At 42.9% G+C, this 26437-nt stretch overlaps 1 protein-coding gene across 1 annotated transcript in view; it reads right to left on the bottom strand.

Annotated features, from left to right (window-relative positions):
- The window catches only part of CEP112 (centrosomal protein 112), a 416214-nt gene that overhangs the window by 202135 nt on the left and 187642 nt on the right, over positions 1-26437 (bottom strand). The gene's annotated exons all lie outside the window — the stretch shown is intronic.

The following is a 26437-nucleotide window of genomic DNA, read 5'->3' as shown; positions in this document are numbered from 1 at the left end:
TCACAGTAAGCATTAATAGTAAAGACATTTATTCCAAAGTAATTAGGGCTTTTGTGGTGAATGTCCCTCGCATAGTAACACAGGACCTCCCCACCCCCACCCCCACCAAATCTTCCAGTCAATTCGACCTTGGAGGGAATACCTTTCTCTTCAAGGTAGCCCCCACCCCCCATCTATTTGTAATACTAGAATACCTTGTGTTGTGTTTAGTACAGTGTCAGCCTAAGAGAGAAGGAGGTTACCTTGTTGTTAATCCACCCAATTATATATATATATATATATATATATATATATATATCATCTTGGACCATTTCCATTTTGACATCAAGTTAGGAACATTAACTTTACTGGGGAAAATGTCTTTATTTGTCTATGTGTCTGCATAGTCTGGGCCTGATCCCGGTGAAGTTCCATTACTCCAGCCCATTTTTCATTCGGTTAGAGAGACAAAGAAAGAGAGGAAAGAAGGAAAAGGAGGGGGGAAGGGAGGGAGGGAAGAGTAGAGAAAAGCGAAAAGAGGAGAGAGAAGGGGGGGAGGGGTCACAGACGAGACAGCCCTGGCCCCAACGTTCTCGTTGTTTCTCCACTAGTTTCCACGTTGTGCTGAACTGACCCTGGGCTGTACACACAGCAAGGCAGGCACCTTACCCACATAGTCTATTGCTTGGTACTTTTATTCGTCCATTTAGGAAATAAATCTACATATGTAAAAAGAAATTCTGTGGACAGAATCAGTGTGAATAACTGGAAGAATAACACATTAACTAAATCCACGGTGAGGTGATATTATTTGCCTGTCTTGATGAATATAGACTGCCAGGCTAGCGTGGGGGTGCCTCTTCCTCGGCGCATACTCCCTGGGTTGGAGAGAACTCGACTGGGCTGCTACTCACTCAGCCACTCAGCGGCACGAGGGAGATGACTCGGGAATAGACATGTGGTGGCCAGACAATGCAATTCTTTATTGATCAGGAAGCCCAGGCTTTTAAAGGTCGGACCCACCCTGAAGTGGCAAGTCAGAAATGGAAATGGCTAGGAAAGGGGCGGAGAAAGGCAAAAGTGGGCTGGGAAGGTAGGAACTTCCTTAGCAACTGTTGCGAGGGTTTTAACTGCTGGGACTGATGTTACCTTGCAGGCAGGGAGGGTCTTGAGGGTAGAAAGAAGACAGATCAAAGGAATGGAATGGGTGGGGATCTTTCAGGCAAAACAATGATTATGTAGATAGGCCATAGTTTCAGGAATGTAGGGTGCTCTGTGAGGCTCCTCACAATTTCCCGACATCTCCCCCTTTCTTTTTATCTAATGGCCATAGTATCAGGAATGTGGGGTGCTTTGTGAGGCAGGGAGTCTAATAAGACGAGCCAAACCTTTGGGGTTACTCCTGTCTCTCCTTGCTCAACCTCTCAGTAGAGAGAGAGACTGACAGGATAGACACACTCCTCAGGTCAAGCCCTGCCAAGCTCGACCACATCCTCACAATTTCCCGACAAAATAAACCATATTGACTTTTAAAGATAAATTAATTTTTTTATTTTAAAATTAATTACTGTAAAATTAACATTTCAGGGACCTATACTCAGTGGAATACTGCTCTGTAATCAAAACAGCTGAGGTTGTATCAGTTGATCAAATGGCATGGAATCAAAGTGATTGTGCTAAGAAAAATAAGCGGAGAAGAGCAGGGGTGGGCTGGGAGCATAATGGATATCCAAGACTTTCATACGTGAGGCTCCCAAGCCCCAGGTACTATCTCCAGAACCATAAAAAGTCAGAGTTGAGCAGTGCTCTGATAAAAAAAAAAAATCAAAAAGAGGGGTGTGCAGAGGCTCCTTAAGAGGTAGCTTAAAGATAATTGTTGCTAAATAGACTGAATTATATGTTCAGAGGCATCCAGAGAGTTAAACAACAGGCAAGTAACAGAATCAGGGTCTCCCACAATGATGTCATGTGTGGGTCTCCTCATTTGGGAAGGATTTAGACTGCATTTTCAAGAATTTAGTTCACTAAATGTAAAACTCTTTTTAACCTGACAGTTGCGCATAGTCATGAAATCTAAGTAAAGTCACACACCTCAGCTATTCAGACATTCAGCTACAGGCACAGTGATCTATGAAGCAAACTCAGGAGGAGCTTTACCAAGATTAAGGACACCAACTAATTTTAAAGCCTACTGAACTTGTTGTAAGTAGCTTCAGAGATCAACAAACGTTCCAATTAACCTAACACTTTTATAGATATGTGAATTGGTATTTTACTAACAAGTATAAAAATCAGACCAACTTTGATAACAACATGAGCTGTACAATTGAACACAAAGATCTGCTAATGTCGTTCTGTGATGAGAAATGAAATGAGAAGGTTGTTCACGCAATAGCAGTATCAGTCTCCAACACCTGCTGGATTCTTGGTAGCCCAGGCCACGCCTGTTGCACTTACTCAGTGTAAAGAACAAAGTCTCCTGACAGTATATGAGACAGATGATTTATGAGATATTTTTGTTAATGCAAAGGTTCGTAAACTCCTTTCATCCCCTCTCCCTCACTTACCCTCAAGCAGAAAGCTTGCCCTGGCTCATCCACTCCTCGGATTAGTCCCTGCTAAGGAAGGACGCACCCAAAGAGGTCTCTAGCCAGAAGAGATCTTGCCTCCCAGATAGGCTGGCAGCCACGAACTTTGCTGGCAGCCTGTTAGCCTCACCGACCTGAGTAAAGCAATCTGTTAGCCTCAGACTCTGACACAGGCTTACTTCAGAATCTTGGATTTAGATTCCTGGCTTCATGTATGTTCTCAAATGAAGGTTACCATGGGCTCCCCAGTTCTGCTTTCATGGCTACACTCTTTATGTAGCTGCATTCCTCTTGTCTCTTGTCTGAACTACTTAAGCGCCTAACGTCCTTTCCTACCCTTCAGATCTGACTTCACTGTCCTAAAAATGACCTGTCTGGACTTTTCACCCTCCGCACAGCATAATGGTTCGTTCATATTAGTGCAGATTTACCCGCGTTCTGGCCTCCTCCCTCTTTTTGTCTCCTGAATTACCAAGATTTCTTAAATTTATTCTCTGGTCATGTATTGACAGCCATCCCCCACGGAAACCAGAAAACCCTAAGAAATTATGAGTGTGAAAAATAAATACCTCTCAAGCATTGAACAGAAACACACGTTGCTATGGATACAGAATTCTCTCACCTTAGTTTCATCCTTTGCCGTTCCAAATCAAAGTAACCAATAAAAGGAAGAAAACTGACAATAATAACAAAGAAACCAGGAAGTACATATGACTCTTGTGAGCACACATTTCTAAGAGGATTTTGCTTTCTTTCTTTTTTTTTTTTTTCCTTTTGCCACCAGGTTATCTCTGGGGCTCCTCCACCCCCCCCCCCACCAGCCCCATTCTATTTTTATTGGCTAGGACAGAGAGAAATTGAGAAGGGAGGGGAGATAGAGAGGGGGAGAGAAAGACAGACACCTGCAGACCTGCTTCCCCTGCTCGTGAAGTGTCCTCCCTGCAGGTGGGGAGGAGGGGCTCGAACCTGGGTCCTTGCACGTGGTAAAGTGTGAGCTTAACTGGGCGCACGGCTCCATGCCCCGCCCCCGATTTTGTTCCCATTGTTCAATGAGGTGGATGTAGTCATCAGTTTCATATGGTAAGGGTTTTCTCCCATGCTATATGACTGCATTTTCTTCATTTTATAGAATTATCTTTGAATGTCTATAATCAAGTGGATGCTGTTAACTAAGCTGGTAGGGATGATACACATCAGATCACTGAATCTTTTGCATTTCAATTCTACATTCTGGAAAATTTTGTGTGTGTCTGTGTGTGTGTGTTCCCTACACTTTGCAGTTTTACAAGAAGCTTTAGATTTAATTGACCTTATAAGAAACATGCAGGTATTATAATTCATATTAAAATTATTTTTAAAAAAAGAGGGCAGGGAAGATAGTATAATGGTCATGTAAACAACTTTCATGTCTTATGCTCAGAGATCCCAGGTTCAATCTCCAGCACCACCACAAGCCAGAGCTGAGCAGTGCTCTGGTAAATAAAAAAATTAAAAAAAAATGTATTTTCCAGAAGACTAAAATGCTGGGCCGGATGGTGATACACCTGGTTGAGTGCACATGCTGCCAAGGACAAGGAGCTGAGTTCAAGCCTCTGGTCCCCACCTGCTGGGGGAAAGCTTTACAAGCTTCTCAACTTCTCTCTATCGCTATCAAAAGTAAATAAATACATAATAAAGATTATAATAAAGATCTAAAATAATAATGTTGTGAATATGTGTCATGATCTTTCTTATGGTGTTATTTTCCATGTATTGGTCAATTAAACATCTGGATTAATATTTTATTGACATTTCAGCTTTCCTTCTCACCTCAAAGGAAATAACATTTCAAATTTCATGTATTGATCAATTGATTTCTTGGATTAAAGACAGAGAAATGGAGCGTGCAGAAGTAGATGGAGGAGAGAAAGAGACACCCGCAGTACTACTTCCCTCACTAGTGATGCTTCCCTCTTGCAGGTGGGGATCGGGGGCTTGAACCCAGATCTTTGCTCATTGTAACATGTGTGCTCTACCAGGTGTGTCACATGGCTCCTTGTGAAAGAACACTTTAACAGAATGTCCAAGGCTCATTTAGAAAGTCTTCACTCAATCACTCTTCTATTTATTTTTCACAAGCATTTCAGCTTCTCCCACAGTTTCTATTTTCAGAACATTTTTTAAATCTTCCACTAAGATTTCGTATTCTGAACTTACTGCAATATTGACTACTATCAAATGTACTCTCTCTATTCATTTTCATCTCAGTATCAGAAAAAGTGTTAACTCTATTTCGAGACCACTGTGGGTAGTCAGTGGATTCATATGCAAGGGTTCCTTACATTATCATGAGCTAATTATTCCAGTAGTTACCACCAATATAGATACTTATCTTTGTCTTCCTGATTCTAATAGAGCTTTGTTGTGCCAATGATTTTTAAAAGAAAACCTTACTGATATATAATAAAATGAATGACATTACTACAAACCATGTCGGAGATACAAGATACATGCATGTCAAATATCAGGTCTAAATCAGGAATGTCTTCTATTTCTAAATTTCTATGAAAAAAATGAATTAACCAGTCAAGAATATGTCTAAATGAGTTTGTGAAGATTCAGGAAACAAAGACTAGATGAAAATAGAAAAGTTAAATTATTTCCTTATCTCAGAGTCCTGGTACTTCCTCCTCAATAAACTTCCACCTGTCTGCTAATCCTTGTACAAAAAAAAAAAAATCCCTTAGAATTAAATATATAGTTACTTAGCAGAAAGTGAGGGGCATACACAAGACTATTCAGTGAAAAGACAAAGAGAAGAAATACTTGAGAGAAAAATGAATCGCAAAGGCTTTCTGAGGTCCATGATTCACTTGAGAGAGTCAATTAGCTTAGGAGAGGGCTGTGATATCTCTCACCAAAGTATGAGACATGTGGGCTAATTATTTCAGCACTTCATATTCAAGTAATAAAATCTCTCTGAAGCTCTCTTTGCCTAGCAAAGAAACAGTACTGATTAACGCCCCTGTCAGTCTCAGATGAGAACGTAGTGATCACAGTGGACTCAGAAAATACGAACTGGAAGTCAAAGGTCCTTTGAAGCATAGTGCTATGCCGCCTTATAATAACCGACGTGTTTTCTGCCTCTGTCACTTTTATGAGAACAGATGCAGCCAACTTCACACATCAACTTGAGAGGGTAAGCAAAGAAAAGGCTCTCTGTATGTGCACATGTGCGTGTGTGTTTTCCCCTTGGCCCTCAAACACAGCTTCAAACAACCATCTTATTATTTTGTCCCTTAAAAGTTAATTTATTGCCTGGAAGAAAAAAAAGGGCTGAATTCCTAAAGATGCTCTCAGACAGTTTTTCCTTTGCCAACTAACTATCCTTAATTATAACATCATACCCACTGGACAGGGGTAAACCTCTGCACAATGGCACAGTCATCACATCTGTCCTCACCACAGCGACACTTCAACAGTATAAAAGCAGAATTTCGACATTCTGAATTCAGTTTATGTGCCAGAGAAACAACTAGCAAGTCTCTAAGGTAAACAGTAGTAATCTCAAAGACTACTCCCAGATCACAAAAGTAAAGTTGTTATCTAGACAGTTTCTCTCATCTTGAAAATGTATACATGTTGTAAAGGAATGATGGGCTGTTCAAGGATACTTTATTTTTTAAATATTTTATTGAGTTGTTATTTATGGGAGGGAGAGACAGAGAGAGACAGAGACAGTGAGGCACCTGCAGACTTGCTTCACCACTCATAAAACTTCCCTCTCCCACACACAGGTGGGGAAGGATCTTGAAGCCGGGTCCTTGCACACTGTAGCCTATGCCCTCCAACCAGGTGAACCAGCACCCAGGCCCTAAAGATACTGCTTTATACTATGGATAGGTTCAGCTCATTCTTTAACGTATCATGGTATCTTTCAGCAAGTAACTGAAGAAGAGGCTTTTGTTGGTTGTGCTCCTGCTTCTGGTTGACATGGCAACCCCTGCAAGGAGAACTGTATGTACGCAGAGTGACTTTTATTTCCTGCAGAAAGTAAAGCCATAACAAAGGGAGAAAATTAAACCCTTTTCAGTTGGAAGTGGAGGACACAGGAGCTGATCTCAAGGACCAGGAGTTGCTGAAAGATGGCTCTACTTCCTGGCCCACCCACTGGCCCCTTGTGGCGTGGACGTCCTTCCCTATGCCTTGTCATACCTCATTCCACCTCTAGCAGTAACTGGAACGCTATCTTATACTTGTGAGTCAGTGTCTCTTACCATGATGATCCAGTGTGTCTTCTTGCATTTTCAGCAGTTTTAAATGTATCAGAAACAAAGGGGGTTCTCAGCACATGTGGGACAAATGGTCTACCATTTTCTTCATACTACCAAAGTGGCCACCAGTGCTCTGAGGTTCCTACTTTTGGTAGAGCTAATGATTGTCCTTGGCTTCTTACAGAAATCAGGGTGGGAAAAGTATAAATATAAGAAAAGGCCAAGTCCAGACCTAGAATCTTTAAACATAATGATTTACAGTCACTCGCATTCACAGAGAAGCTCCAGCTGGCGTGTACGAGGGGATCCAGCAAGTTCTTGCAGTGCACAAGGTACAGACCGTCCTCTGGAGGATATGAACATGTAAGTAACAAAGACGTTACAGTGATTATGGGCTTTTCCTATATCCATGTCTTTGTTATTGAGGAACAATTTCGTTACAGATAATTCTGCAGAGATTTTGCAAGAGCTGAGAGAAATGGGAGGCATTACCCTGACAATGCCTTCTACCAAAACTGGCAGCCACCAGCCTCTGTCTCTATGACCTCACACATTTCTAAAATCACTCTTGTCTCTTCAGAGACAGCTACTGCAACTGTTCCATCCTTCCTTCCTTCCCACAAGGGAAAACTTTCCTTTTTCTCTTGCCATTACTTGGACTTTTGCCGGCAAGACGATTCCACTGTTCCAAGTGGCTTTTTTTCCCCCATTTCTTTCTTTGTACCATGGCTCTGTTAGGTATAAAGTGAGGAAAGAAAAGAGGCTTGGGGAATAAACAAATTAATAAATACGTATTATAAACTGAGAGAAGTCCCATGAAGTTCACAGACAAGGTGCTCCTGATAGGAATAGTGTGTGGGGGGGGAGGGGGTGGGGGTTTCTAAGAAAATCAGTAGGGAAGGCTTATTTGAAGAGTCAATAATTAGACAAAGACTTAGGGACCTGAGAGAGAGCCTCCCAGGTAGGCCCTGTCACAGACATGGCCCAGGTTCAACTCTACACCACATGGGAGCTGCGCAGCCCACTGGGTGACTCTCTGATGCCATGTTAGGTCTCTCTCTCTCTCTGTCTCTCTCTCTCTCTCTCTCTCTTCCCTCCGCCACCATCTCTGTCTGAATGAAAAAGCAACCAGGGAGCATAAATCCTCTGATTTGCAGAAAAAAAGAATGAAAAAAAGAATGAAAAGATATCACACAAAGGCCCAAGGTTATGCTTTTTAAAAATCTATGTATTTGAATGAGAAAGAGAGAGAGAGAGAGGAAGACAGGCATACAGAGAGAGAGGACTAACACCCTACTCAGCTCTGGCTTATGGTGGTGCTGGGAGTTGAGCCTGGGAACTCGGAACTTCAGGCGTGAAACTCTGCTGTAGACCCATGATGCTGTCTCCTCATTGCAGGCCAAAGATTATTAAAACACGTTCAGCTCCAAGGAGCAGTATGGGTCAAAGTCTGAAGGGACGGTGAAGTGTGTGTATTGTGGTACCTGTCAGCAACCGAGAAGAGGTTGTCGAGGCTCAAGCATATTTAGCAAGGGGAAACTAACAACTAACAGCAGCATGTGGGGATGGTCATAGAATATCCAGGCCGTGTAGGGTACTGCAGGTCATGCTAAAAAGTCTGGGTTTTAGTTAAGCATTAGCTCGTCAAGGGCTTGGGACAGGGGAGTTTTGTAACTCAACGTACCTTTTGAAAGGGAACATAAAACTATTGAGAAGAGTAAGACATAGAGACAGACAATCAGTCCACGGAGAGACTACTTTGGCGATCTGGCTGAGATAAGCGTGTGGTCTGGACTGAGAAGTGGTGAGAATGCCAGAGGTGAGCAGGTCAGAGCTCTAAGGGCTGCCTGTATACTACAGTATTTACCAATGGACCACGAGAGAAGACATCAAGGAGGACTCGCAAGTCCTGGCCTGAGCTCTGAGTGGACAGCGCTGTCACACACAGACAGAGAGAAGGCTGGAGCAGCTCAGCTCTGGGAAGGGGACACCTGAGTCTTTGTGAACGAGCTAAGAGAGAGACTGAAGCAAGGGACAGTTGACTGTGTGAGTCCATCTTTCCCATGTGAGGCCAGAACTGTGAGGCTATCGGGAGAGCTGCATTTGTGGAGTATCATGCAACAGAAGAAGAAAGAAAATTCCACCCAGGAGTCAGAATCCATTATTTAGTGTAGAGTAGAGGAGCTGGAAGAGAAATAACAACCTGGTGGGGAAGTGGGAGGAGCAAGAGAAAAAGTAGGAAAGTGGGATGACGCAGATGTAATTCAGCAGCATAAATGGAAAGACTGCGGGAGTCGGGCGGTAGCGCAGCAGGTTAAGTGCAGGTGGCATGAAGAGCAAGGACTGGCGTAAGGATCCCAGTTCGAGCCCCCAACTCCCCACCTGCAGGGGAGTCGCTTCACAGGCGTTGAAGCAGGTCTGCTGGTATCTTTCTCTCCCCCTCTCTCCATTTCTCTCTGTCCTAACCAACAATAACAACAACAACAATACAAGGGCAACAAAAGGGAATGAATATATCTATAAAAGATTGCCTGCTCACTGTCAAAAGAGGGTGAGCTGAAGTTAAGGCTAGAGTGAGACTCCTGAGGACTAGTGCAGACAAAGGCCAACTGATTCCAAGTAGCTCGACGCGTGCTTACAAACATACAAGGAGTATATAAGACACACATTAAATGTATTTCCTGGTGAATCTTACATGGACGTGTTCTTTTCTATTTTTTCTGCTATGGAGAAAGGTGAGGGGGGATTAGGAAATAAATTAGATTATAAAGCGTAGTGGAAAAAGAGCTAGGCGTTGTCATTCTAGTCTCATCTACTTGCTAATTTAATATATATATATATATATATGTATATATATATATATATATATATTCTTCACTCTACAGTTGGGTACTAACTGTGCTTTCAAATAGAAATTCTATCTGACAGCAATGTCAAATGGTATAGAATGACCACATGTGTACAATTATGGTGCCAATCTTCTGAATAAATGAAATAAATGCTTCTCATTCTGGGAAAATAAGACAGCAAATCTCCACTGTAAATCACGTGTGCACTTTTTTTTTTGTTTTACAAATTGTTTTTGAAAGGGTTCAGATTATTTACTATGAATGACTACTAAAATAATCAACTTTAAATTTAAAGTTGACTTGTGTTACAGGTTTCTTATCATCCCACACTACTCACTTACTAACTTGATTACTTGGCTCAAGCATGTATTTATTTAATGAAATACAGAAAAAAATACAGAAGGTTGGAATTTGCTGGATGCTAAAACCCCTTCCAGGGAGACCTTTTATTTCTAGTTCAGCAACTGGATGACAAATCGTCAGTGAAAAATAAGTAACTGTCTAAAATTACCTTGTTTCCCCCTTTTTTTTTCTTTTGAAAGTGGCTTGAGTTAACCAAATGTACCTCATCACCTTGCAAATGCCCTGGGACACACCAGATACTGTGAGAATCTGTGATTGAAAAACGGAAGATGAATCTTTTAAGTCCTTCTTGTCAAATTTAAAGAGATACCAATCAGCCAAACACCTCACTCATAGTCATGGGACTACTGTTTTAATTAGTGGGTGATATTTTCCACTAAGAATCACAGATGATGAGGGTGTTTTGTTTTTTGTTTTTTTCCCTGTATTGAACCGGCTTGGCCCAGACTAGCCTGTCCCGCAGTGACATGCATATTGAATACAAATCAGACAGCCCAGCTTTAAGTCTGTGTTGCAGTTCCCCTTTCCAATTCGAGCACTGTGCTATAATCATAAGCTTCTGGTGGATGAAAGGTAATCAGCTCTCTGAATATTAGTTAATGCCACATTTGCAAGTCTTGAAGAGATCCGTGCTGTTTAAAAAAAAAAAAAAGATCGTTTCGCGTGAACCTATATATATGAGCTGCTTTGTACTGCTCGACTGATAGAAGCAATGCCTGTGCTGGGATTAAACCCTTTTCATCATAAAACCTCATCTGGTTCGGAGTCCAAGTCCATCAAACCTTTCTCCTTTAAAGTCCCGCCTTTGATTCTACATCAATTTATTCAAACCGCAGCTGGGTGGCTGAAAACGAAAGGACGGCATCATTTAAACCAACCATGTTCCCGACTTGAAAGAAGGGCTATAATTAAAAAAATGGGCATAAAAGAATGGAAATGGGATAATATTTTTTAATGGTAGTTCAAAGGCCGACAGATGTCAGAGCCTTTGAAGATGTCAGTACACGGAGCAGCTCGCCTGAGAGGTGAAGCAGCCCTTCGCCTGGCTGGGAAGCACCAGCACACACATCCTTGTGTTTTTAATTTGTCAGAATCGCCGCAGTATTTTCTGATTAATGACAAGATTATAACTGCATAGCAGACATATTTTTATCCTTGGTTAAATGAGCAGTTGATTCCACATTCTTTCAGAAGTAGATAAGAATAAGGACACTTTCCGAGGAAGTCCTCAACTGTTCTCATTGCTTCACATATTTATGCTGATTTTGTGGAGCCGATCAGATTCAGAGTTACTGTCTGTTGCCAGCTTTTTTTTCTTTAACAGTCTGATTGCTGGTCACATTACAATTCACATGTGGTAGTTGGAATGTGATTCACTACAATTTCATTCTTTTCATGTACGTGGGACAATGTGTGCCTGAATACTTAATTTAGGCATCAAGTCACGTCAAACCAAATTAATGTTTGAAAACATTCCTGAGCTCCATCTAGACCACCATGGATTACATAGGGCCTGGGGGGTGGCGGCGGGGGCGGGGGCGGGGTGCAGGGAGGAAGCTCCAGCCATAACTACAGTCTGACATGCACACCTACTGGAAAAGAAAGGCCCATGATGACGTATGTAAAATGCTAGGGGACGCCTGGCTAGGATTAGGGGGTGGGACTCAGGATGGCCCTGAACTGTTTGCCCTTCTGAATACTTCTGCCATGTCAGCCTGATCTGTCTGTGAAATCACCCTCACAACATTCATGAATGTTAACCACAAGTCACCAGTGAGTAGTAGAAGCTTCCCACCAAACGCTTGTACTTTATGTCAAGGTGAAGGCCGGGAAAGAGTTTACAGACTTTGAAGCTGAGCGGGTTTGGGCTCAAGCCCCAGCCCTTTTTGCTTAAGAGCTGCACAGCGTGGAAGATGTCTTCCTTGCTTTAAAAACTGAGATGAAAACCTACCTCCTCCCAGATAGTGGGAAAACATCTAGCACATAACTATTGTGTTCCCCAGAGAAAACTAGACAGAAAGATTAAAACTAGTTAATCTCTAATTTGAAGATGTTTGTATTTTTATAGACAGCAAAATAACATTTTGATGAAAATGAAAGTTACGTCTTCTTTTTTTAAGAGGGAGACTGAGAGGGAGAGAGGGGAGAGGAGAGAGGAGAGAAGAGAAAGGGGAGAGGAAAGGAAAGATGAGACAGAAAAGAAAGAAAAGAGAGGGGACAGGAGAGGAGAGGAGGGAAGAGGAGAGGGGGAGGGGAGGGGAGGGGAGGGGGAGGGGAAGGGAGGGGAGGGGAGGGGAGGGGGAGGGGAAGGGAGGGGAGGGGAGGGGAGGGGAGGGGAGGGGAGGGGAGAGGAGAGGAGAGGAGAGGAGAGGAGAGGAGAGGAGAGGAGAGGAGAGGAGAGGAGAGGAGAGGAGAGGAGAGGAGAGGAGAGGAGAGGAGGACCAGAGCACTGATCACCATCATAGAGCTGCTCTCTTAAAGCCATCCTCCCTGCATTCTTACCTGGAGCTTGAACTCAGGGACTTACTGGTGGTAAGGATACACTCTTAACAGTGGATGTTGTGATTACTCTTTGTTCCACTTCAAAAGCGTTTACAATGTGGCAATGTTTCCTGATGTTATAATCTTGCCTTTCACCCCTTAAGAACACACTTGTTTGGTGCTTCTGCTGGGCTTTTGTCTGTCTGTTTCCTTTTTCGTCAGGGCAGAGCACACAGCTCTGGCTTGTGGCGTAGGTGGACTGAACCTGAGACTTTAACGCCTCAGGTGTGAAAGTCTTTTTGCATAACACATGTGCTACCTATCACGCCCTTGGTTGCTTCTAATAGTTAAACTTCAGCCCCGTTTTCAAGGATGTCCACAGGCAGCAGGGTACCAGGGATGGAGGCCAGGCATAGTATAGGAAATGACATTCTCAGATAGGTCAGGTAACAGACTCAGGGAAGGAGAAGTAGGGCTCCCAACCTAGAAAGAAGAGATCTCTCACAGGTGAGAGGCCTACAAGTTATTACTAAGGAAGCTGATTTGTCATCCCCTCAAGTGCCCCACAGTCTTTCCTGAGGACTGGGACCCATTGAGGTTTGTCTTCCTAAGGGAGGTGTTTTTTTTTCTCTGACTAGCTTGGGCAGTACTAACCTCTAGAGACACCTTTTAGTAAGTGAAGTCTGCCTGAATCGCCTTCCTACCTCTTGACTGTTCTTCTTAAATCTCTTCCTGAAGAGCAAGAGACAGCTCCTTAGTGCCAGCTCTCCACCACCATGTGGTTCTGGGGTTTGATCCCAGGCTCTGACTCAGTAAAGACATATTATACTACGTGAGGCATCTGATTTTTTTTTTCTTTCCCCTGTGCCCTCCAGATGTTCAAGTCTTCTGCCTACAATTCCCCCTTGACATTTCATCCATCAGGTTGCTATCTCCTTGAAATATTCCTCTTCCTCCTCCATTATCAAAGCTCCTGATTCTCCAGTGTTAAGGCCTTCATCTTGATGCAAGTGACTTAATTAGAAAGCATTTCCCAATATGACAGCCACGACAGTTATTTTCCTCTCCAGCACATTTTCACAACTACTCCCCTACAAAAACTTTCATGGTTCCTGTAGGCGCAGTTCTGTGACTAGGCATGTGGGTCAGATATGGGCAATTATCTCATCCGAATGCTCCGTGAACTCGCTGAATTGGTTTGGACTCAAGAAATGAAGAGTAAACATGAAAGCATTTGTTCTTTGTACTATGTATCTTTTACTCATTTGAAAATTTACATGTTCATGAATGACTCATTCAAGAATCCATGTTACTATATCCATATCCATTCTGAATTTTTAATTACATGCATGAGTCAAGAGTGAATGGATTCAATAAAGGAAAGGATATGAGAAAGCAAGAGGGAATGTTAGCCAAACCAAACAAATTCTCCTTAGAGATATTTCAAGCAACACACCCAACAGATCACAGGCATGGTGGCTGAGGTTTCTCACTGGGGAGTGACTCAGTTTGGGGACTTGGACTTTTCAGAGCTGCTTCAGAACAGCCTGTGACCTGTCTCCTGTCAGCTGCGGCTAGCTAGATACTTTCTCCCTTTATCTTAACTCCTTACATCTTTGGCTCTCATGAAGGTCCATGCCACTTCCGTTTATAATGCTCTCTCTCTTTCTCTCTCTCTCTCTCCTCTCTCTCCCTCTCTCTCTCTAATATTCTTTCTTATTCACTTTTTCTCTTTTTGACCAAAGCACTGTTCAGCTCTGGCTTATGGTCTCTCGGTCTCTCTCTCTCTCTCTCTCTCTCTCTCTCTCTCTCCCTCTCTCTCTCCCCCTACTCTTTCTTATTTATTCACTTTTTCTCTTTTTGACCAGAGCACTGTTCAGCTCTGGCTTATGGTCTCTCCCTCTCTCCCCCCCCCCCTCTCTCCTACTCTTTCTTATTTATTCATTTTTCTCTTTTTGACCAGAGCACTGTTCAGCTCTGGCTTATGATGGTACTGGTGATCAAACCTGGGACCTCAGAATCTCAAGCACAAAAGTCTGTTCAATAACCGTTATGCTATCTTCCCAGCCCCACTTTCTCTATTCTGGCATAGATGCATACTCAACAACTGCATATAATATCTCCTTATGCAACTGTCTCTGATCTACAAACAAGAGATATATTCCTATGGCCCAGGGCTACCATATTTTCTTTACTTGGAATCATTGTACCTTTATAACTCTACTGAATTTTCATCTCTAGTCCTGTCTGTCTGTCTTTCTATCTATTATAGGTCTAAAGGAGGCCACTGATTATAACTGCCTATTGTTATGTTGGTGGTGTTACCAATTCCTAACATACTTGGCAGCCAGCCACACTGTGGCATCTCACACTAGGGAGATGGCATTTCACACTACATCAGAAAGGTCAAACACAACAAGTGCTAGAGAAGACAGGACTCTTGCACACTGTTGTTGGAAATGGAAACTGGCCTGATATTTATGAAAATTGGTGAGTTTTCATAAAATTAAAAATATAGCCAGCACTTCATCTCCTAAGCTTCTAACCAAAGAATGTAAGACCAGTGAGCCGATAAAATGTAGGCACGTCGAGGTGCACTGAAGTACAGCAGGCAAGATCTGGAGACAACGAAGAGAGACAGACAGACAGACACCTGCAGACCTGCTTCACCACCTGTGAAGCGCCCCCCCCCCCCCCGCAAGTGGAGAGCCGGGGGCTCGAACCGGGATCCTTGCACTGGTCCTTTCGCTTCACTTCATGCGTGCTTAACCTGGTGTGCTACTGTCTTGCCCTAGTCAGGTTTTTTCAAGACATGTATCAGCTGTAAGAGATGAAGAAATCCCCCTCCGTTTGCTGTATCTTGGATGGAATCTGAAGGAATCATGCTGAAGTGGAGAAACCAAAAGGAGACGGTCAGATGCCAGATGTCCTCACTCACAGGCAAGACTGAAGAGTCAAAGAAAGGGAAAATACAGGGTCAGAGGCACTAGTTCTGGTCTATTGCAGCAGACCCAGGCCCGTGAAGAGAGGAGGATATGACAAGGTGTTGGGGACTCAGGCGCTCTGGTGGAGGCAGACGTCAGATGTGGTGAATGAGGTGTGCAGAGACCCATCACCTGACAGGGGGGCTGAGAAACTGATGGGGAGGTCATCCTTCCTTCCAATAAAGCCAGCCAACAGCCACTAGTGAGAAATAAAATTGACTGACCTAGACCCACACAGATCTTCAGAACAGAAAGTGGTGAAGTAAAATATAAACCAGTATTTATTAGGATACAGGTGATAAGAAAAAGAAACTCAAACTGACTTTAAAAAAAATACAGAGGGAGGTTTACTGGAAAGTCAAAGTAAAGAAAGTCAAGGGGTGGGGAGATGGCGTCATGGCTATGCAAGGGAGGTTCATGCCAGAGGCTCTGAGGTCCCAGGTTCGGGCCTCAGCACCACCGTAAACCAGGGCTGAGCAGTGCTCTGTCTTCCTCAAGCAAGAATTACTTGAGAAAAAGAAAATGTGTTGTCATGTCACCTGACCGCTTAAAGCATCTGACTGTGACCCATCATATTTGACTCCAAACTCCCCAGTGTCAGCCAGTGGGACTGTTTCCAGGACCCAGAGAAGAACCCCCTAAGGATGATACAGGTCCTGCTCAGTGCAAATCCAGGCACATTCACATACACCAGGGTTTTGACTGTATACCAAACAGGTCTGTATACCAAACATCAGGGGCTAGCATGGGATAGATAATTCAAAAGTCCCATATTCAAAATTCTATTTTTCCTTTATTTCTTTTATAGCATCAGGGCTTCATACATGTGTGATTACACTGCTCTGGCTTGACTTTACTATGATCATTATTTATTTATTTTTATCATCTTTATATTTTGGATTGAGGCAGCCAAAAATCTTGAGGAAAGGGGAAGATAGAGAGGAAGAGAGACAGAGAGACACCTGTAGCCCTGCCTAATCCATGAAGCTTTCCCCCTGCAATTGGGGACCAGGGACTTGAACCCAGGTCCTTGCACACTGTAACGTGTGTGCTCAGCCAGGTGTGCCACCACCAGGACCCATTATTATTTTTCATTTCAGCTAGAGAATGAGAGGGAGAAACAACATGGCTGTCAGGCTTGGCCCAGTACTGTGCCATCTTCATGTGGGGTCAGTGCTCAGAACGGAGTCTCCCACCACAGCCAAGCACACACCCTACCTGTGAGCTACCTCTCCACACTGCCTACATTTCTTTTTTTTTTTTTTTCCTCCAGGGTTATTGCTGGGCTCGGTGCCTGCACCATGAATCCACTGCCCCTTTTGTTGCCCTCGCTGTGGTTATTATTATCACCATTGCTGATGTCATTGTTGTTGGATAGGACAGAGAGAAATGGAGAGAGGAGGGGAAGACAGAGAGGGGGAGAGAAAGACAGACACCTGCAAACCTGCTTCACCGCCTGTGAAGCGACTCCCCTGCAGGTGGGGAGCTGGGGGCTCAAACCAGGATCCTGAGGCAGGTCCTTGCGCTTTGCGCCACGTGCACTTAACCCACTGCGCCACCGCCTGACCCCCCCCCCCCACATTTCTTTTTAATGCTTAGATTTTATTTTGGAGTTACCTAATCAAAATCCAAAGCAAACAAAACAAAGTGTGATTCTTTCCACCATGATAAATGGTAGTTAAAGCAGATAAGCGCTGATACTGACTTGAGAACCTAAATTCAAGACTTGGTGTGTCTGTCTTATACACAGCATTGCCAGTAGCTAAGCAGACAGATGCGGACAAGGTCACTCACCTTTTCTTTTTAATTGCCACCAGGGTTATCACTGGGGTTTGGTGCCAGCACTGTGAATCCACTGCTCCTGACGGCCATTTTTTCCTTTCTAATTTTTTATATTATCAGTAGTAGGACAGAGAGAAATGGAGGGGGGGAGAAGACAGCCAGAAGGAGAAACAGACAGATACCTGCAGACCTGCTTCAACACTTGTAAAGCTTCTCCCCTGCAGGTGGGGTGCGGGGGCTAGAACCCTGGTCTTTGCGCTTGGTAATAGGTGCACTTAACCATATGTGTGTCATTGCCTGGCCCTCTAACTTCTTTTTAAGTCATTTTAGTTACTCAAATGAAGAACGTGCACTGCCTAATTTCTACTGGTAGAAAGACTTGTATGGAAATGAATTTGGTTTACATATTATCCAGAGTCACAAAATTACAAAGCATTCAGGCCAGAGTTCTATTTTGTTGATATCAATCTGAGAAATCTTGATAGACATGATTTTCATGAGATTCACTCTATTATTCTCATTTCCCAATCAAGTCAGTTTTTTAAAAACACCAACTTGATGGCAACAGGTTGTGATGCTTATTGCTACAGGAAATGATCAGGAGACAGGAGCACAGGGGTGCGTTTCCACGTTTTCAAAGTCGTAAACCATCTCCAGAGAACTGACCTGAATAGGGAACCAATATCACACTGCACCAGAGAACTGACTTGAATAAGGGAACCAGTATCGTGCTGCACCAGAGAACTGACTTGAGTAGGGGACCAGTATCACACTGCACCAGAGAACTGACTTGAGTAGGGGACCAGTATCACACTGCACCAAAGAACTGACTTGAGTAGGGGACCATTATCACATTGCACCAGAGAACTGACTTGAATAGGGAACCAGTATCACACTGCACCACAGAACTGACTTGAATAGGGAACCAGTATCACACTGCACCAGAGAACTGACTTGAATAGGGGACCAGTATCACACTGCACCAGAGAACTGACTTGAATAGGGGACCAGTATCACACTGCACCAAAGAACTGACTTGATTAGGGGACCAGTATCACATTGCACCAGAGAACTGACTTCTTCAAGGAAGTTCATCTACGCTGATGACATCTGCTGTGCAACTCAGGCATCAAAGTTCGACATCCTCGAGGAAACACTCACGAAAGACATGTCTCTGATATCTGATTACTGTAAAAAATGGCGACTAATTCCTAGCACTGCAAAAATGGTATCATCTGTTTTCCATCTACACCATGTCTCGGCCTCGTGTGAGCTTAATGTGCAACTTGACGATACGAGAATCCGGCATGAAGCCCAGCCAGTCTATCTTGGCGTTACTCTCAATCACACCCTGTCATTTCAGGAACATCTCATAAAAATCTGCAGCAAAGGTGGGCGCGAGGAATCACATCATTGCAAGACTGGCCAGCTCCTCATGGGGTGCGAGCGCTTCCACACTATGATCATCCTCTCTGGCATTATGCTATTCCACTGCAGAATACTGTGCCCCAGGATGATTCCATAGCCCCCATGTCCACTTGGTCGATTCCAAATTATATTCCTCCATGAGGATCATTTCTGGAACCATCCGTTCCACCCCGGTTCCATGGCTGCCAGTTCTTAGCAACATCGCCCCGCCAGATATTCATCGGGATGCGGCATCATCTAAGTTCATTTCCCACGTCTACGCTCGACCGGACCTGCCAATATACACGGATATCTTCGCCCACCCTGTCCAACGCTTGACGTCTCGTCACCCAATCTGGTCCCCTACGCCTACACTGAACTTCTCTGTTCCAGACTCTTGGAAACAGAGCTGGCAGTCAGCTGAGGTCAAGAACAAACACCTCATCGCAGACCCCTGCGAGCATCAACCCGGCTTTGACCTAGCACGTTATGATCGGGCCCTCCTCAATCGCTATCGAACAGGCCATGGCTGGTGCGCCGCTATGTTCCATCGCTGGGGAGCCAGAGACAACCCGAACTGCCCCTGCGGCTCCAGACAGACTATGACCCACATAGTCAATGACTGCCACCTCTCCAGATTCAAAGGAGGTCTCAAAACTTGACATCAGGCTCAACCTGACGCTGTTGACTGGCTACGGAAGAAGGGCAAACGCTAGAAGAAGAACTGACTTGAATAGGGGACCAGTATCGCACTGCACCACAGAACTGACTTGAATAGGGAGCCCATATCATACTGCACCAAAGAAATGACTTGAATAGGGAACCAGTATCACACTGCACCAGAGAACTGACTTGAGTAGGGGATCAGTATCACACTGCAACAAAGAACTGACTTGAATAGGAACCAGTATCACACTGCACCTTTTGAACTTAGAGCTTTTGCCTAAGGGCTTTGGCAGTGATGTTGGGATAATAGTGGAACAATGCAATGTTCTCAGTACCCACACCAGACTTCTCTTGCTCCACATGCCAGCATCCTTCTATCTCATCTAGCATACAACATGACAAACAAGTGAAAATAGCATTTACACTGCAAATAAATTAACTTAGCAGGAAACATTTGGTGAACACGTGCATTTTTGTACATTAGAAGTCAACTTTAAAAATAGCAAAATAAATAAGTTCCTACTTGACTAGGGAACTGAGATTTGTTTCATTAATAAATACTGGCTTAAGGAATAAAGTAAAGATGAAGAAACAACAGTTTACTTTTAACTTTTTTTTTTTTTAAAAAATCTGTAACTTTGAAGGCTTTCCACTGGAAAAGTCTTTGTTTTGAGATGCAAGACTGACTGGACTGTTTGGTTCATGATCACTGAAAATGCCTCCTGTCCTACAGAGTGACAGTATAAGTTTGATAATGATTCTCCCTCTCTCTCTCCCTCTCTCTCTCTCTCTCTCTCTCTCTCCATAAACATAGGAAGAGACTTCAGATGCAGGTCAATACTTGAGTAAACTTCATTCTGCGAGGACACTACAAAGTCATCATCAACTATTACCAATTCTTCCTGATTTTGATTTTAGACCTGATCAAAACCAACAGAAATGAACCAGAAGCAAACAGCATGTTTTCACAGCCTGCAGATCTAGCTATTTCACTTCCTTCTGATGTCTTATGCCATTTTCCTAACTTCTAAGTATATAAATATTTTTATTGTTGTAGTTATTATTGTGGTTGTTACTGATGTCATCGTTGTTGGACAGGACAGAGAGAAATGGAGAGAGGATGGGAAGACAGAGAGGGGGAGAGAAAGACAGACACCTGCAGACCTGCTTCACCGCCTGTGAAGCGACTCCCCTGCAGGTGGGGAGCCGGGGTCTTGAACTGGGATCCTTACACTGGCCCTTGCGCTTTGCACCACCTGCGCTTAACCCGCTGCGCTACCGCCCGAATCCCTTATTTTTTAGTGTTTATTTACTTATTTATTATTGGATAAAGACAGAGAGAAATTGAGAGTAGAGGGGAGACAAAGAGAGGGAGAGACAGAGAGACACCTGCAGCCCTGCCTCACCACTCACAGTTTCCCCCCTGCAGTTGGGGACCAGGGGCTTGAACCTGGGTCCTTCTGCACTGTAATGTGTGCGCTTAACCAGGTGCGCCACCGCCTGGCCCCGCAACTAACAATTTAAATAATTACCAAAACTACTGAGATTTTTTTTTTCTTAGTGGATATTAATACTTGTTCCCACTGCAAACATTACCTCATATTTTGTAGTGATTTACCAATCCCAACACTTTAGGGACCCAGAAGGTCAGCTTCTAGCATTCATAGATTTTCTCCTAAAGACAAGAACTCTCAAATATTTTATATACGCAAGCACTAACGTGGTTTGAAAATAGACCATTGTTTTCACATAATGTCTGGCTTCCCTGCTTGGGCAGGAGTTTAAAGTCTTCCTGACATCAGTCTCTGCCATTTCTCTCATGGAAAATGCTCAGGTGTTCAATGTCTCTTATATCGTGCTAGTAGGCATGATTCCGATTAGCTCTGAATGGAAGATGAAATGACAGCTTGATAAACTTCAGTTTATCAGCTCTCAGAGCAGTTGGTGATAAAAAAAAAATACCTCAAATATACACATACAGACATCAGCGGTGTCTCTTTGAGAACTGAATCAGAAATCCAAAAATGAATTTTCCAAGACATCAAGGGAAAAGAATGACTCGTTTAGTGCTTCCTCTACAATAATTTCTGCCAATGTTCTCAGGAATTTCACAGAGGCAGTGGTGAAGGGGAGATGAAAGAGCTAAAAATAGCCAAAGGTATTTTTTCCTCGTGTCCATAGGAATAGCACTCAACATGTGCAATAATGATTCATGTCTGGGGAACTTCAGGGACAAAGTTTTATCTGGAAATTTCATTTTGACCAGAAAACAACTCTAGAAGTAAGTCGAAACTGCACCAACATAAACTGCTTTTGATGATTCCTATTTAAAAAAAAAAAAAAATCTTTCAAATTACTCCTGAACTTTCTTGGGGCAAGTATCCAGATTTTATCTTTTTCAACAACCTAGACCTTGCTGCTAAAGGGTTCTGACTTATTTGCTGTTGTCATAAAATCAGATTTTTATATGGACAACTCTAGGAAAAATTTAACAGTAAAGACTTTAATGGATCAACCCATAAAATGATTATGACCTATTCAATGTATGGGATTAGTCTGAAATACTAACATTCCAAACTAGTGTATGAATATAGCAGAGATGCACCTATAATATGCCACTCATAACCACATTTTACCAATATTAAACACAGCTTGCTAAGCAATTTTTAGAGAGACTGGTAGTCTCCATTTTCCTAAAACTTTACTGGCTTTTTACTCTAGACATATCTTCTTATTTTGGCAATGATGTGAAGACCGAAAGCGAGACCATTTCAAAAACATTCATTTTTTCCATTCCTAAAATTCTGAAATTTGTGGGAAGGAATTATATTCCAAATAAAATATTCAGAAATGCATATCTCTTCAGTTTAATTGGGCTCAGAAATGAAATATTGCTAGCTGTGGACTGTGGTTTTGGAGAAGATTGAAACTACAGACTAAAACTTGATTTGGATTTATATTCTCTGAGTTATCAGTATCAGTGTTTTAAATTTAACAGTGTATTAACAATTCAAAACTGAAAATATGATGGGAATTTATGCAGATTAAGTGAGATGAGGAGACAAGCATCTCATACAGAGTCAGGCATATAGGGTAGTTACGGTAAGTCTTAGGATACTACTTGCAAGTGATAGAACCTTATGCAATTTACTTATGGTTTTTTAAATCTTTTTGTTTCCCACTGATAGCACAAAATTGTCCTATAACTATGTAGCAAAAGTCAAAACAGATCATCCAAATAGGAAATGTAATCTTTCCAGGATACCGCAACTTTTGAATGAAATAGTGCTGTGTACAGGGTTTAGCAGAGCACTGGGTACATGGTAGGCACACACTGATTATTTCTGGCTGCTGCTGCCTAGTACACTTAAACACAAAAAATCAGTGCTTGGGAGTTGGGCAGTAGCACAGCGGGTTAAGCACAGGTGGCGCAAAGCGCAAGGACCGGCCTCAGGATCCCGGTTCGAGCCCCCGGCTCCCCACCTGCAGGGGAGTCGCTTCACAGGCGGTGAAGCAGGTCTGCAGGTGTCTGTCTTTCTCCCCCCCTCTCTGTTTTCCCCTCCTCTCTCCATGTCTCTGTCCTATCCAACAACGACGACAATAAAACAACAAGGGTAACAAAAGGTGATAAATAAATTAATTAAAAATATATTGTTATTATTTTTAAAAATCAGAGCTATCCCAGGAGATGCTACTTATAAAACACTGGGACCGAGGCAGCCTGATTCAGTTAGAACCTGGCCAGAGGATCCAGTCTGGGAGGTCACTGGAGCAAGTGCAGAGCTGTGAGAAAACCTCAGCGGGCTGAACAAAGACCAGCAGCCTGTCTTTGCTCATGCTGGGAAAGGAGTCACATCTCTAGCTTTGTTTTTGCCTTCCCATGTCCCAGCCTCTTCAAAAACTCGAGATACCTTTGGAGAGGATAGGACAGAGCACTGAACTCAGAGTATGTGTCCCCCTCCCCCAGCCTGTGAGTTCTGTGACCCTGGCAACATCATATCCTTGACCTAGAGCTTTCCTACATAGAGAATGCAGGCCACTGGGGGCAGTCACCTCAGGGCTGCCTGCATGCTGAGGCATCTGGTAACGCCTGGAGATGTACTGGCTGGGGGCACACACTAGACACTGGTGCTGGTCTGCAGTCCCCAGCATTCTCTCCACCACTCTAGAGTGATCAGCTTATAAGCCCTGTGAAAGGTATCTCCGGCATTGCCACTTCTTCCAGAATGAGCTTAATGTTTTAAACCAATATACTAAGCATGGTGAAAGCAGAAGAGGCTTGTAAAGCGATCGTCATTAACTGAAACACACACACACACACACACACACACACACACACACACACACTGAGGATGTACAGAGAACACTTTGTATGTTATCGTTTGGAAGGTTTCTCTCTGGAAAGAATATCCCAAAGCAGAGCGCATGCAAGAGAATGTCGTTTCCATGGTCACCGTCACATTTTAGAAATGTGCAGAGGACTAAAGATGTGTTATGGCTTCTACAAATAGATTGTTCTTGTAGAAATCAATTTCCATGTCTCTGTCTGTTTTTCTTTTTATTTTGTGTGATTTTTCTATAACTAAATTGAGTTAAATTACTGAAGACAATTTAGTTACAGGCTTGCATGTGACTTTTATGTATACAAAATGAAAATAACTACAGAATTACAGAATTATATAGAAAAGAGAAAGATGGTAGCCAGTAGAAAATGTAAAATTTACTTGAAGTTTTAGGGTATCTTCCTTTATTTTCTAATAATTAAGTGCCCAAGATATGTTACTTTTTTTTTCTTTTCCTCCTTTTATTGTTGTAGTTATTATTGTTGTTGTTGTCATTTTTGGATAGGACAGAGAAATGTAGAGACGAGGGGAAGACAGAGAGGGGGAGAGAAAGACAGACACCTGCAGACCTGCTTCACCACCTGTGAAGCGACTCCCCTGCAGGTGGGGAGCCGGGGGCTCGAACCAGGATCCTTATGCTGGTCCTTGAGCTTGGTGCCATGTGCGCTTAACCCATTGCGCTACCGCCCGACTCCCCGAAATGTCACTCTTCTACAGAGCCATATTTATAGTAGCAGAGATAAAATTATTGAATCCATGCATATTATTAGACACCAGAAACAAGATCTTTGATCAAAGCATCTATGTCAAAATATGAGGACTCTGGAAAATTCTGTATGACCTGTGCTTGTGATGTCAGAGGCTTTTAGAGAAGCTTTAAAAATGGTTTATTATATGCATATATATATATATACAAACACATATAAATATATATCAAACATATTTAAAAAGATCTTTCTTTATTTTAAAGTTAATACTTTATTAATATGATGAAGCTGCATCTAAAACAAAAGCTGAAACTTATGGCATTGCCACAAGCCCACAAAAGGCCTTATTATTATTATTATTTTTGCAAAATAATGAACTGTTAAAAAACATATTCCCATCAAATCTTCTAATGCATGACCCTAAGTATTACGTCAGCTCCAACAAAATGCACATTAAAACTTAAAACACACTTGATTCCCCTCCCCGTGCCCCTCATATAAATAGTCCAGTGTGTAAGGGGATAGGTATCAAAGTGTGGTGTGTGCACAGCGGGAACAGGAGGCAGCTCTGATGTGGCTGTGTGTGTCACTAGGGAGAGCAGAGCGACAAAACGCAAGGTCACATCGATGTCGATAGCTAATGCCTCCTTAGGTTGGGAGGGATTGTGGTTTACATAGTTGTGGTTTTTCCAAGCAATTGGTCCAACCTGACCTAAATAAGTTAAAATACTTACTGCCTGAAAAAAAAAAAAAAAGAGAAATGACATGAAAGACTAAATATTTTTTTATTTATTATTTATTTATTTATTCCCTTTTGTTGCCCTTGTTGTTTTTATTGTTGTAATTATTATTGTTGTCATTTTTGTTGGATAGGACAGAGAGAAATAGAGAGAGGAGGGGAAGACGGAGAGGAGGAGAGAAAGACAGACACCTGCAGACCTGCTTCACCGCTTGTGAAGCGACACCCCTGCAGGTGGGGAGCCAGGGCTTGAACCAGGATCCTTATGCGGGTCCTTGTGCTTAGCGCCACCTGCGCTTAACCCGCTGCGCTATAGCCCGACTCCTGAAAGACTAAATATTGATGCACTACTGATGGAACACGTCTCTGGGAAAGCAGGAAGACGTAAAGACTTTTTAGCACAGATGTGAATGTTGTGCGCTCCTGGGCCAAGTCGTCGTCTGCTTCTGTTACTTCCTGCGGTCACCCTTTAGAAAGCAGAGCCATCAGAGGAAGGAACAGCGCACACGGAAGGTACTACTAGCTTTAGAGGCATTTTCAGGCTCAGCGATGATGAGTTTAGCTTTTACTCTTTAGGCTTTCTGGTATGGTCCTATGGTGACAGTGCCAGAATTGGCTGGGCTCAGGGCATTTTTCCTTTTGATTTAATCATGTAAGAGAGAAAACTGGGTTTTTCAAAGCAACTGCGTTTTTGTTGTTGAAGGGTGACTGGTTCTTTAATTTTATCATTGATTGCTTGATTGATTGATTGACTGATCTATTTGTTTATCTATTTACTACTAGAGTGGTCACTGTATGACAAGTCCACCACTCCTGGGCCCTCTTTCTTTCTGATAGAGACTTAGAAAAACCGAGAGGGAAGGGAGATAAGAGAAGAATAAAGAGAGGGAGAGAAACCTGCCGCTTCACTGTTCCCGGAGTCCCCCCGCCCCAGCAAGTGAGGGCCAGGGATTTGAACTTGGGTCCTCGGCACATGGTAATATGTTTGCTATACCAGGTGCACCGCTGCCTGGCCCTTTCTTGAACTATTTGAATGATTTTTTTTTTTTAAACATGCTAAAAAATTTTTAAGAAGTCACTGTATCAGTCAGTATTCATTACACTAAGTCCCTGGTCTTAATGAGCAGGTATGATTTCTTTACCTGTTACAACTACACAATTCTTCATGTTTCTTTCTTGGGTGAACATTGAAGCAAAACAAACTAGAACATTTTTCTTATATTTATTTATTTTCCCTTTTGTTGCCCTTGTTGTTTTTTATTGTTGCTGTAGTTATTATTGTTGTTATTGATGTCG

This window comes from Erinaceus europaeus, chromosome 12 (assembly GCF_950295315.1).
Source record: "Erinaceus europaeus chromosome 12, mEriEur2.1, whole genome shotgun sequence".
In the NCBI taxonomy this organism is placed as follows: Eukaryota; Metazoa; Chordata; class Mammalia; order Eulipotyphla; family Erinaceidae; genus Erinaceus; species Erinaceus europaeus.
Note: the sequence above shows the minus strand (reverse complement) of the source record. Positions and strands in the feature narration are given on the sequence as shown.